Below are 13,548 nucleotides of genomic sequence, written 5' to 3'. Positions count from 1 at the left end.
TGGATTGTGTTCTGCCAGACATCGCTCCTCGAAAAGCTGACCCTGAAATGGCTGGCATTGCCCTCACCCTGGGACATTCGTCTGTCTCACCAGAAAATGAAGAATCTGCCAGAGTACTGTGAGTCAAATTCAGTCAGAACTCGATTAACTAAGAGGCTTTGTCTCAAAGGCCAAAACATGAGGACACATTTTTAATTTTTAAGGAGTGCTTCATTGTGAGTCAGTTCTGATGTGTACTGCATTAGGAAACCTCTGAACTTCCACGGTCAGGCCCAGAACTCTGAGGGAAAGTGGTTGTGCCCTTCCCACTGTTTTTGTCACTAGCTGTATTGATTTCCTTAAAACCCTTTTTATATGAGTTCTATTATAGTTTGAAAAAAATTCACTAGGTAGAACTGGAAGCGTTTGCGCTGTGTTAATACTCATGACCCGTTCTGGGTCTCGGTGTATGTGTACTGTATAAATGTACATGTGTGTATGTGGTGTACACATACTACGTGTATTTCCACTGCATGTATTTACAGTGTATAGGTATGTACACTACATTTGTGTCCTACACACGTGCATGCTGTAGGCATGCATGTACATGTGTATATGTGTGTATCTACGGGGATGATTATATGCACACTAGTTGGACACCTATCTGTTCTACATGTGCACATACATGCATGTATTTAATGCCATATACATACCTGTGTACGTGCACCATGTGGGTATGTGCACATTATTTCTGCAGATGTATATATACATATGTGCACACAAGCATGCATGTACACTATGCACACTGAATAAACTTCTGGATATGTACACAATAATACGTATACATGCTGCATATGTACGTACACTATTGCATATGTGTATACGTTTTATACGTTAGTGTACTGATGTACATTGTATACATGTGCATATGTGTACACTGCACATGTGTATGCATGCTGTAGTGCACCTACGTACATTGGATAAGAATGTATGTTATATGCATGTGTATACATATAGCAAATAGCATACCTGTGTACATACGGATGTGCATGTGTATGCCATATACATGTACATACAGGTTATAGTATACCTGTGTACACTGTATGCATATAGACGTGTGTACATGCTCTGCATGTACATACATGTTAGCATACCTATGTACATTTGCTATATGGATGTGTGTATGCTCTATGCTTGTACACACGTAGTGAACTTGTTTGTACACTATATATATTTGGATGTGTGTACACTCTATGCATGTACCCTACATGGATCTGGATGTGTGTGCACTCTGTACGCACGTAGTGCACTTATGTACACTCCACGTATTCGGATGTGTGTACGCTCTATGCAGGTACACGTGTTACAGTGTGCCATATACGTACATTATGTGGATGTAAATGTGTGTGTGCGCTCTATGGCACCAGGAATAGGGCTCCCGCAGGGATCCAAGAACGCACCATCTCGCTGGCACCGGAGCGTGTAGGATGAAAACAGTTGTTTGTTACAACCTAGTTGAAATTTGGCAGGTTACTCTACCCTTTGCAACGATTTAGGAACAGTCACTTCATTGATGTGTGTGTTCCTGAAATCATAAACAGCTCTGTGAGGTGTGTCTCATCCCCAGACGAGAGAGGGAACTGAAACAACAATGACTCGGTCACTTAAGTGAGGTAGAACTAACAGAGCAGCTGTCTAGCTTTCCGTATTATAACTTTGTCAGCAGCTCAATGAGAAATCGGCACTCATCAGGAAATGTGTCCACTTTCTACTGTTCTTTATTCGTGGCGTATTAACTGCCTCGTGTTATTCCTCACAATGTAGCAAAATCCCTCCTAGAGTTGTGAATATAAACAGTTCATGACAAATGTAGTATCTTCTTTGTAACATTGAAAACGATATGTAAGTTCATCTTCAGATATTGTTTGGAAGGATGAGAAGGAAGATGTTTAGGACAAAAGAATAGAGAGCTTTCAAGTAAACAGGGAAAATAAGGACTTTGTGCAAAATATTTCCAAATTTGGAATTTGAGAATACTAAATCTCACATCTAAGATCATAGGTAGTTTTTTTTTTTTTGGGGGGGGGGTTAAAATTAGTACTTGGTTTTCCATGCCTTTGGGAATTTCAGTCCTGATGGAGGATTGCAAGAATAATCTGATTTTTCAGAACAGAAGGGCAGTCTGTCTCAAAGGTAAATTCCAGGTTGTACCATAGAGAAATAGAAATTGCTGTCAACTTTCTGTAAGGTTCTTCAGTTCTTTCCTCTTCTGTGGTTAAAAAACCATCTCTGGGTTTAGTCTCAGCCAAGTTCCTCTTATGAGGTTGCCTTACATTTCACACAGCTGTTGAGAGTCTTCATCATTCGTAGTTAACTTGTTAAAAGCAAAACCTTGTACTAGTTAGATCTGGGCACCTTGAAGGCAGGGGTTTGTTTTATATTTTTAATAAGCAGCAGGGTGATGGCAGGGCTAGGGCCCTTCATCCCATCATGCATTCCTCTGAGCTTTCAGAGCTCTCACTGCATGCTGAGTGGTGTTGGCTGTTTAGGGTTTAAATAGGAAGACGAGGCTCTGCGACTTGGGACGCTCTTACTACCTTCATAGAGAGCTTGGTGACAGTTCAGCATGACAGTTTGTGCCCCTGCTGTGTATACTTTGTTACGGCCTCACAGAAAGGGTATTGATTTAAACGTGACTAATTTCTTCATGTTTATTTTTGCCTTTATTCCTAGTTACAGTCCTGATAATTTTTCTTCCTTTAAAATCTTACTAATGGCTAGTGAATTAGTGATAAACTATATTTACGTGTTCTCTAAATCTAGCGATTTAATTGGAGGTCATTCTTCTTGTACCATGTGTCAGTGCTGTGTCAGGAAGGCTCAGTTTTACGTTGTCAAAGGATTAACTAGAGCAGGATGCAGCCTTACTGGAAATTGCTCGTTTGTGAAATACAGGCACTTTATTTTTTGTTATACTCGAGGTGTGTTCAAATGTAAACATTTTGAGCCGTGTTAGAAGGATATACAAGATTGTAATGAAGAAAGCAGCAACTTGATCAAGTACTAGCTAATGAATTTTATGTTTTAAGTATATGGACTGTGGACCTTGGCAATCAGTTCTCATCTTGACCTTTTATTGTTTTATTAGAATCTTGCTCTGTCACCCAGAATGGAAGGGTAGAGCCCAGGAGTACAATCTCCATTCACTGCAACCTCTACGTCACAGGTTCACGCGATTCTTATGCCTCAGCCTCCCTAGTAGCTGGGGTTACAGGGTGTGTGCCACCATGTCTGGATAAATTATTTTTAGTAGAGATGGGGTTTTGCCATGTTGGCCAAGCTGGTCTGCAACTCCTGACCTCAAGTGATCCACCCACCTCAGCTTCCCAAAGTGCTGGGATTACAGGTCTGAGCCACCATCGCTGGTCTGACCTTCTGTTCTAATATTGGTTATTCAGTCTCGATGATAGCACCTGGTTGTATTAACTTGGGGTAGAAAGCACAATTGCAATGAATCTGGTTGTGTATATACGTGCTGACTTAGCGTTCATGGCAGCACTGTGAGGTGGGCATTGTTCCTGAAGGAAGGCCGATGGGCAAGTCGGGGCTTAGATACGGGACTTGTGGGCAATCACTGCTGTCCCATGGCTGAGATCAGGCCTGTCTGTCGCCTGTACCCTGAACTCTGAACACACAAACGAGCAACTGTCAAGAGTCGGTGCTCGAGTGTGATGTGGCCTGTGGTGTTTGCCTCGCAGCGCTGCTTTGGCTCGGGGCAACGGGGCAACAGCTCCCTCCCTCGTTCGGCTGCCTGAGAGTCCCAGGAGAACCCACTGATACCGTTTATAAATGCCGGACATCGAGCGTTCTCCTTGGTACCAGCACATCTGGAATTGGACAGCTCGGTTAGATTCTCGGCCAGCAAACCTGTACAAGAGTGTGTGAACTCTGCGTTTGCTTCGCCCGGACAAAGGTGAATTCGTGGTCACTACTGGATGGCAATAGGTGTGGCCTCAGGAGCAGCACGGAGACAGGCACCCGGGTGCAGGAAGAGCATCTGCAAGAGGGGTTGGGGAACGTGACAGACGCACGTGCGAGTTTAGCTGTTACCGTGGATGGGGGGTGGTTGGGTAAGACCAGATTTTCTCATTGTTGCCCCTTTCTGAAAAAGACCCTGAATTGACTTCTCTGTGGCTCCTCGCGCCTCCTTGTCAGGTTGGAGGAGACTGCTCTCCTGGCTCAGGCCCTGCTTGCGGCATCACGGAAGCTGCTCTTGCTTGCCCTGCCCTCCCTGTGACGTCCTCTGTGCTGTTGTCCGGGAACAGTTCTGCCGAGCAAGCTTGGACTCTGCTCCCTTCTGCTCTTGGATTTCGTGTCTGGAAAGCTTGTGTTCTTTCCTGATTTTTGATGATGCTGAGCTATGTTTTTGCAAGGATCACGCGTGCCTATAGCAGGGAGAAGCCCCTTTGCAATTTTAACATCTTGACGCTCTCAAGCAGAGCTTGCTATCGAAGTTGACAGCCTCCTGTGTTTTTGTTTTGGCAGAAACTGAATTTCAGTCCTAGGACAGCTTCAGCACACTTGTTCCTAGCTCTTCTCTCTCACTGCTCCCCTCGTGTGTGGCAGAAATCATATGCCCTGAAGTTTACCAGTCCCTTCATTTGAAAATCAGTTAGTGTATGTGATCCTCATGAGAATTTTACTTTTTATAAAAGCAAACGCAAAGACTGGGTTTTGCGAAACCAGTGTTTTATGTGTATATTAATTGCACTCACAATAAGCTTTGTCTTCTAAATATTTCATGTTTCAGATTAGCCCTGGAATCATGCCCTGGAGTAGTTTTGCTATTCCGCTTTTATTTTTGGCTAAGGTAAAGTTGAGAACATTGTGATATTAGATGTAGTGAGTCCTTTTAGTTTCTTCTATGTCTGTTTTCCTTTAAGCCAGAACCAGCAGACTGATACCAGTTTGTGAGCACCTGGCATCTCCCAGGCCTTTCCTGGGTCTTCCCTCCGCTGTCTTGTGGACAGAGCGGTCATTGGTGGAAGATGAACTTTTGAGAATCTGTGTGTGGAATTAAGTAAATGTCATAGCTCTCTTCTGTGACAAACTGAATGACATTAAGCCCAGTAAATTGTAACAGCAGACTTTGCACATACAAAGCATTGAACACCAGGAAGGTAACCAGGCTGCGATGCTTCTGGTCCTGCACAAGACCTCCGGTATCACAGCGCATTTAACATACTGGCAGCATTGAGCGTTTGAAAATGTTGTGTATGTACCATGTCCGTGATTTTCGAGGGCCTGGATAAACACCTCTGGTTATCGCAATCTTTATCAATGGGAGCTTAAGGTTAGTACTGGGGCAGACTGTGTTTTAAAGAATTAAGGTGTCTCGAGTATGTTTCAGTTTTCCCATGAAGAAGAAACATGTCAGCTGTTCTTTCCTGGACTGTGGCTAACACAGTGCCCCACCACGGTCGGTCACATGTTTACTTCCCCTCCATTTAACCGGGCTGGGCTTGGGCCAGAGTACTTCGGTTGTCAAATGTCATATGAGGCTGAGGAACTGTCTTCTGCTTCATCATTAGCTTATGGAAACACTGTTTTCCAAAGCATACTCTCCTTTATCATTTGTGTTTATATAAAATAATGGAATGGTTATTTTAACTGTGCAGTTTCCTATGTTTGGTTATTTAATTGCAGAAAGATAATGGTTTTATTTTGCTAAAATCTGTGCTAGGAATTGTGCAAAATCTTTGTGAAATGCCCAGTTTACTAGCTTAAGTTATAGATCTTTGTATAGAAAAGAAAAAGCCTATTGCTACAAGGAGCATTGTCTTTATCGATGCAAAAAGCTTGAAACTTATTGGCCGTGTAGTAGGTAAAAATGCATCAGAATGTGACGAAAATTGAGAAAAGCATTGAAGTTTTAAAATCCGCTCTGCAGTTTTCTTCAACTCCCTTGCAAGATACTTAATTTGAATAAAAGACAGAATAAAGTGTTCCCACTGAGGAAAGTGGCAGGAGGACTGTTTAGAATGTGTTCTGAATCTGAGCAGTCCTGCCACACTCGTCTGTGATGTGGTGGTGTCCATGGTGTCACTTTTACAGAACTTTAAGAATGCCTCTGTGAATAAAATACATTTTATTCTTAGTATTTCTGTTTTGAGTTTTGAGGTGTGTAAAACATGTTAATGGTTTCTTTCCCTTACAGAATTTGCTTGTTCTTTTTTTTTTTTTTTAAATGCCTACAAGACTCTGAAGCACATTAATCGCTTAAAAAGGAAAGAAAAAAAAAGGGGCCAGGCGTGATGGCTCACGCCTGTAATCCCAGGGCTTTGGGAGGCCAAGACGGGCGGATTGCTTGAGCCTCAGAACTCGAGACCCAGGGAACCAGCCTGGGCAACCTGGTGAAATCCCATCTCTACGGAAAACACACAAATTAGCTGGGCATGATGGCTGCACACCTGTAGTCCCGGCTACTCCAGAGGCTGAAGAGAATCGCTTGAGCCTGGGAGGCGGACCTTGCAGTGAGTGGAGATCACGCCCCTGCTGTCAAGCCTTGACAGAGTTGGGACCCTGTCTGAAAAACAGCAACGTTCATAACGTATGGGTGAACTGCCCGGCTGCTCTGTCTAGAGTAGAATAAATCTAATTATGTTTTTGCCTTTTATTAGCATTGAAATTTTCTTAATTATCCCTTTGTTTTCATTACATTGTAGCAATATATTGCCGCTTAGAGTCTGGAACAAGTAGGCTTCTCTGGATCAGGTTCTTACTGGATGGCTAAAACTTAGAATGATTTTTCCCTTCCTTGGATGTGACTTATAGAACTTTGCCTTTTGAGGTGATGTGCTGCATTTGATAGCGGACACAGGAATGCCCGAAGAATTCACTTACAGGGCTAAAATATACGTGCTTTGTAGTGTTTCCCTCCTAGAATGAAAACGGTACCTCTCATTTGTGGGTCGATGATGCTATTTGCTGAAAACTTTTAAAATTTTATTTATTTATTTTTTTTTTTTTTCAGACGGAGTCTTGCTCTGTCGCCGAGGCTGGAGTGCAGTGGTGTGATCTTAGCTCTCTGCAAACTCCGCCTCCTGGCTTCACGCCATTCTCCTGCCTCAGCCTCTCGAGTACGTGGGACTACAGGTGCCCGCCAGCACGCCTGGCTAATTTTTTGTATTTTTGGTAGAGACGGGGGTTTCATCGTGTTAGCCAGGATGGTCTCGATCGCCTGACCTTGTGATCTGCCTGCCTCCTTCTCCCAAAGTTCTGGGATTACAAGCATAAGCCGCCGCCCCCGGCCAAATACATGTTTGTTTACTGCCTCAGTCCTCCGTTGGGTAGCCCTGTTCTTCGTCGGATATTCAGGGAGCCGGGGGCATCTTGAGTCTTGAAAGGTGTGCTCTGCGAAATGGGAATCTTCCGGCTGCTTATTTAGGGAATCCTGCCGGCTGTCATTTACTGGAGAGCGCAGTTTCCTGGCTGCCCTGGTCTTTGAGGGGAGGGAGACTGAGGGGTCATTTTCCCACCTGCACCAATGTGTTTATTAAACCTGGTTTGTGTATCATTTGGATCTTTTTATGAAGGAAAAGCTACATCTGTGACTTTCAGATGAGTGGAAGTCATGTTAAAATATATATATATATATATTGGCTACTATGGAGAAGTTTTGTCCTTGTGACCTGTGAATACAGTCACAGGAGAGCAGAATGTTCACGGTGTGGGTGCTTACAGTGTACATGCAGAGTCACATTCTTCACTAGTATTACGTTAAAAAGTGACAAATAAGAGAGAAATATTTTGCTCCTTACAACGTCGGTAAGAAGCTGGCAGCACTCTTGTTTTTGGAGGGGTGTGAAGGGAATATTGAGAAAGTGTCATCAACATTAGACTCGCCCACTCTGCAAATCCTGTGCCAGCTGGAGTGAGGACCCCGTGATGGAAAGATGCACCCCTCTTCCCGGAAGGAGTTGAATCTTTGTAGCGCTCAGGACGCATGGTTCATCTCTATATAAAGGCAGAGTGTGAAACGCCGTGGAGGCTGAGAGAAGCGATGTGGTTAGCAAGTATGAGTGAGACGTTTGGGGCTTGTTAGCACCTGGCGTGTGTGCAGCAAGCTTTGCTATCTGCACATGTGTGATCCTTAGAACACTGGCGTCTGGAGCCATGGGGGCTGTCGAGGGCCCCAGCTCCTGGCGGGCTGAGGAGTTCCCTGTTACCACCAGGATAACCGTGATTTTTGAAGGCTGTCACTCAATCCCAAGTCCTGGAAGGGGGCTCCTTTCAGAGAGGAAAACACCCCTAGAGCCTCAGGCAGAATTCAGTGATTTTTCTTATAATGTTGCTTAGATTTCGCAAACATGAAACCAAGAACATATTTCAGAATGCTTATGGTTCTTTTGTAACCATGGAAACAAAGTAAGTTGCAGTCGATGGACAGTTTGCGGAAGCTGAACTGCCTACATCGTGAGCACGGCGCTCTCCCTACCGCCCTGGGCCTTGCTCCGGTTTGCTGGGGAGGCTTTGCAGGGCCTCTTGGCTGGGATACCTCTCTCATGTCCCATGTTGCTACCCCTGGTCACAGCCATACTGCTGGGCACCTGCGCCGTGAGGTCACTGAGTGGACACGGAGCCGCGGGGCAGCAGTTGGTCAGGAGGTGGCATCCACATGGTCCGAAACAGGTTTCTGTTCATTAAGAATGATCATTGCAATAAAAACAGAGTGAAAGAAAACTCTACTGACCTGAGAATGCGTCCGCTGAGTTGCATAGGGAAGTGCAGTGAGGAAGGTGAGGGCTGAAAGGAAATGAGGGAGGGAGAGGAAAGGAGAGAAGGGAAGCGAAAGGGGGAGGGCGGATGGGAGTGAAGAGGGAGATGGAGGAGGAAGAAGAGAGAGGGCGGTGGGCAGGAGCCTGGGAAATGTGTCCCAGAGCCGGTTCCTGACCGTCGTGGGTGCGTCAGAGCTGATCTTCCAGGAGAGGTGGCCTGGGAGGGCTGACCCTTAGGAAGTGAGAGCCAGGGGGAGCTGATTTTTTGGCCCTCAGCGGGGCTGTTGTTGACCTGAGATACAGTCGATAGTTTTCCTGAAGAGATCGTCTGCACAGCCACCGTTTGCTGCCAGGTTGGAGACAGAAGTGCTCCTCCCCATGGATTCTTTCTAGTTTGTGGATTTTTCCCAGTTTACCTGAGCAGCCTGTCAGTGGAAATGTCGGGGATTACTAACATGTCTCCATTCTACAGAGCAGTCGACCAGCTTCCAATCCTGTAGTTGTTGGGGGCACCATTCCGGTCCTGTCAGTGCCGGCCCAGCGTGGAAGCCGCAGCCCGAGGCGCTGGGAGACCTGCGGGGCTCTCACTGCCAGGGTTCTGATGGGAATCGAGCGCTGGAAGAAAGATGTCCTTAGGGCAGAGCCTGGCGAGGAGGGGGTGCTGCTGTTGCAGCAGTACATGGAATTTCAAATGACAAATGAAACAAGCTTTTAATTATGACCAGAGCCCTATGCTCTGCGTTTCTTCAAATGGAAATGTTGTGCTGAAATGAAATTGCTGTTAATCGGTTGCCTCATGCAAGACGCAAGACGGAGGGCTGGGAGCAAAGTAGAACGTGGACTTATCTACAAAGCTTCCTCCTCCCAGACTATCATCAGTTGGATGGTGCTACACAGGAATATGTGAGAATTCGTGTGAGAAAGGTGATGGGTGCAGACCTGTGTGACCGGCAGGTGTGGGGGAGGTTTGAGAGAAGCTTTTGGCTGAAGTGATGTCAGATGCAGGAGCTGAAGTGTGATGTCTGTCTGGATGGAAGAGCACACACGCCTCTGGGCTGCGGGAAACAGATAAAGGAGGAGGTGGACAGACGTGAGTCGTGTCTTAGGAATGGTAGCAATTCAGGCAGACCCAGGATCAGGCTCCCACGGGGGAGGAGTGGATATCAGGACCCAGGGAGCGTGGGACGGGGGTCATGCCCAGGCCTCTGCGGGTCTTGCTCTTGTGTCAGCAGGGCCCTGTGCTTGCCCTCCTTAAAACTTTCCTGATCCATAAAACGGGCACGACAAAATCCACCTTGTGACACTGAAGCTTAAATGAGATGATGTACATGGTGTCTTCCTTCCCTTCCTGACATATCCTAGACTCACAGCTATGGTAGCAGCGACAGACTGGATGGAATGCTGGAGCCCCTTTGCGCCTGGTGAAGCCACATGGATTTGTGCAGTGCTGGCGACTGTCTCTGAAAGCCTTTGGTCATGGCAGTGGCAGCCTGGAGTGGCTCCTGGCATACTTGAGTCTGTGGAGTGCAAGGTTGACTGGAGCTCCGGGGCCATTGATACTATCCAGGGGTGAGCTGATGAGGCCCTAAAACATGGGGGGAAGGCCGAGAGGACTTGGCTGCCAGAAGCATTGTAGATTTCTGGCTTCGAGAACTTGCTGACTTATGGACATAGGAAGGTAAACCCAGATGGCTCCAAAATTGTAAGTCCAGAAGAAAGGTGGGAGGGTACAATTGCTGACTAGGTCATGGTTGCCCTGTCCCTTTGTTTCTGGCCATCGTTTCTCCTCCCTCCCCCTGCCTTTGTGGGCTGGAGGGCCTGAGCCTGCACAGCGGTCTATTTCATGATGACAATGGCCGATTATTACCCTGCAGTAAGAAGTCTCTCCATTTTATTTGGCAGCAGTAGTTCAATAAATTTAAGGAGTGATGGTGTAGTAGTATTTGTTTTGTTTGTGCTTTTTTTTTTTTTTTTTTTTAGTGTCATTTAACTGAATGTTATTTCCAATTTCACTGATCACTTTGAGAGGCCAAAACATGCTTTGATTTGTTATTTTGTGTTTGAGCTAGTTTATTGCCTCACAGGAATGCCAAGTATTCTGTTGTCACACATCATTAAGTATCTCAAATTGTGTTACTATAATACTTAGCTGAATTACCTCCCTTATTTTGGCTTTTAAAAATCTAAAATCTGTGTGAAACACAGGATGGTGCATCTCCATTGAGGGTTGTTGAGAAGTGTGACTTTTGCTGGCATGCTTGAGAATCAGTGACATTATTTTATAGAAACACTTTGTAACTGACAGCAAAGCTAGAAGCTCCTGTAAAGGGCAGAGTAGGCAACGTGTGATGCTTTGAGGGCCATAGAAGTCTCTGCATATATTTCTTTTGTGAAAACGTCAAAGTGTAAAAATCACTTCTGGTTCCCTGGCCAAGGCTCGGTCGGGGATCGTGGTTTGCAGACCCTTGACAGCAGCTTAGCTGAAAGCTGGTCTCCCATGCGGTGAGCAGGAGCCTACCTCATTGCTTCAGCCAGAAAGATGCTGCCCTCATGCTGAAATTTACTTCAAACAAACTTGAAAGCTCTGGCACCGCTGCTCATTTCCATACTGTTGCAGGCTATCTAAAATACGGAGGATGCCGTGGCGTTTTGATTTTGTTACTCCTCTTGAAGGGCTCTGAGATGGCTCATCGCGAGTTAGACATTTGCAGAAATGATCAAGCAGAGCTGCAGTCATCTTGCAGATCAAGTGAAGTTTTTTCTGTAAGCTTGTTACAGGCTTAAATTTCTGATCCCGTTCCATCCACTGATCTTGTATGATTGGTTTTGTTTTGCACCCATTTGGGTCTGTGAAGCGTCTCCCCACCGTGGTAGAACTTTAGCTCTGATTTCATGCATGATTCGATATCCTTACTCCTCTTCTGTGAGGAGAAAGCGCTGTAGCTCCTGCGTGGTTTCCGGCCCCTCCCTGCACGCGGATGGATTGGGAGGTATTTGTGGTGTGTGAACTTGCTACCCCCAAAGGCTCCTTGTTGACTCCTCTGAACCAGACTCTTCCCTACTCCCATGGACTGCACTCCTCCCTCCTGGTTCATTCCCCGGACCACATTCCTCCCTCCTCCTCCCTAGCTCACTCCCCTGGACCACACACGTCCCTCCTGGTTCACTCCTTGGACCACACTCCTCCCTCCTGGTTCACTCCCTGGATCACACTCCTCCCTCCTGGTTCACTCCCTGGGTCGAACTCCTGCCTCCTGTTTCACTCGCTGGGCCGAACTCCACCCTCCTCCCTCCTGGTTCACTCTCCTGTGTCCCCACGCCTCTCTCCTGGTTCACTGCCCTGGGCCCCCACGCCTCCCTGTTGGTTCACTGTCCTGGGCCCCCATGCCTCCCTTCTTCTTCACTCCCCTGAGCCCCCACTCCTCCCTACTCCCCTGGGCCACTTTCCTCCCTCCTGGTTCACTCCCCTGGGTCCCCACTCCTCCCTCTTGGAGTCGTGTTAGTTTCTGCTGTGCTTGTGCCAGCACGATAAGGCTGAGTGGCAGCTCCAGGGCTATGGCTGCGCGCGCAGCTGTGGTGTTAGTGCAGAGAACTGTGGGGATGCAGCTGCCCTTGCTGTGATGCTTCGAGTGTCACAGTCGGTATGGGAAACTAGGTGGGATGTGGATGTCCCAGGAAGGGACAGGAGCCTCCCCTCAGCCTCTGTCAAACAGTTCTCAGCCAGGCATGGTGGCTCATGCCTGTAATCCCAGCCCTTTGGGAGGCCGGGGTGGGTGGATCACCTGAGGTCAGGAGTTGGAGACCAGCTTGACCAATGTGGTAATTTTTGACACGTTAAGGATTAAGGAAAATGACTCTCACTCGTTTGCCTTGCTTTTTAATTGATGATTGGTGTAGCCCAGTAGTCTGAACTTGTTAAGCAACCATTCTTACCGAAAGACTAATGTTTAAAAGTCTCTTCCTCTGGACACGTCTTTGGCTGCTGTAATCAAATGCAATGTAATCAAATGCAATGTAATCAGCACTGGTTAATGGCTTTCCTTGTTTGGCTAACAAATGCTCCTCAGAAACTTTGGTTTCTTGTTATTTTCATTTATAATTATGTTTTAAGCCTTCTAATTTTTCTAGCTTTCCTGCGAGTTGGGAATAATTGTGATGGGTGCTTAGTTTGGGATGTTGATGTATACTCTATGCCCAGCTACTATGCCATTGTGTGAACACTGATTTCTCACTTTCTCATGAAGACTGATTTCACCTAGTTTGGTAAATTCTATTAATTTTAAGGAAGGGGGTGGAATGCATCTACTGTTAGGAGGCTTTTTTAAGGATCGGGGAAATGTTGCCATGATTATTACCGTTACAGAAGGAACATAAAAATACGTGCTGCCTTCAGTCATGATGAATATGTAAGTCCGCGTCTGTGACTGCAGAAAACGGCAGCCCCAAATCTTAAAATCGTGTGGATGAACCAAGCCCATCTGCAGGGCACTGTGGAGCAGCCTGCATTAGCCGAAGTTGGCCCACAAGCCCTGAGGGATGGTGTCTGAGTTATGATAAGGCTCTGACTTGGGATTTAACAGATCTCCTAATACTGTGATATTCTAAACAAAGACACGATACTGCCCAGGGAGCCCAGTGGGCACCTGTAGGCAGTGTAGGTGAGAAAAGGTTCCAAAGAAGATTCCTGCAGCTCAGCTAGGAGGATTCTGTAAGGCAGTAGACACATCAATGTTCACATGGGAGTGTTGAGCTATATTCATTCCTTTTAAGCAGCCAGGCTTGTGTGTGTTTT

At 46.2% G+C, this 13,548-nt stretch overlaps 1 protein-coding gene across 2 annotated transcripts in view; it reads left to right on the top strand.

The window, feature by feature from the left end:
* The first annotated feature begins 71 nt into the window (after window positions 1–71).
* The window catches only part of LOC139361629 (disco-interacting protein 2 homolog C-like), a 156,287-nt gene continuing 142,810 nt past the window's right edge, over window positions 72–13,548 (top strand). Inside the window, exon 1 of one of the 2 annotated variants that reach the window (XM_071090310.1) lies at window positions 72–118. The gene's annotated coding sequence lies outside the window, so the exon portion shown is untranslated. The remainder of the gene's footprint in view (window positions 119–13,548) is intronic. The other variant, XM_071090321.1, reaches the window with a different exon arrangement.

This window comes from Macaca nemestrina, unplaced genomic scaffold, assembly GCF_043159975.1.
Source record: "Macaca nemestrina isolate mMacNem1 unplaced genomic scaffold, mMacNem.hap1 Scaffold_77, whole genome shotgun sequence".
NCBI classification, from domain to species: Eukaryota; Metazoa; Chordata; class Mammalia; order Primates; family Cercopithecidae; genus Macaca; species Macaca nemestrina.
This window is presented reverse-complemented; position numbering and strand designations above follow the sequence as displayed.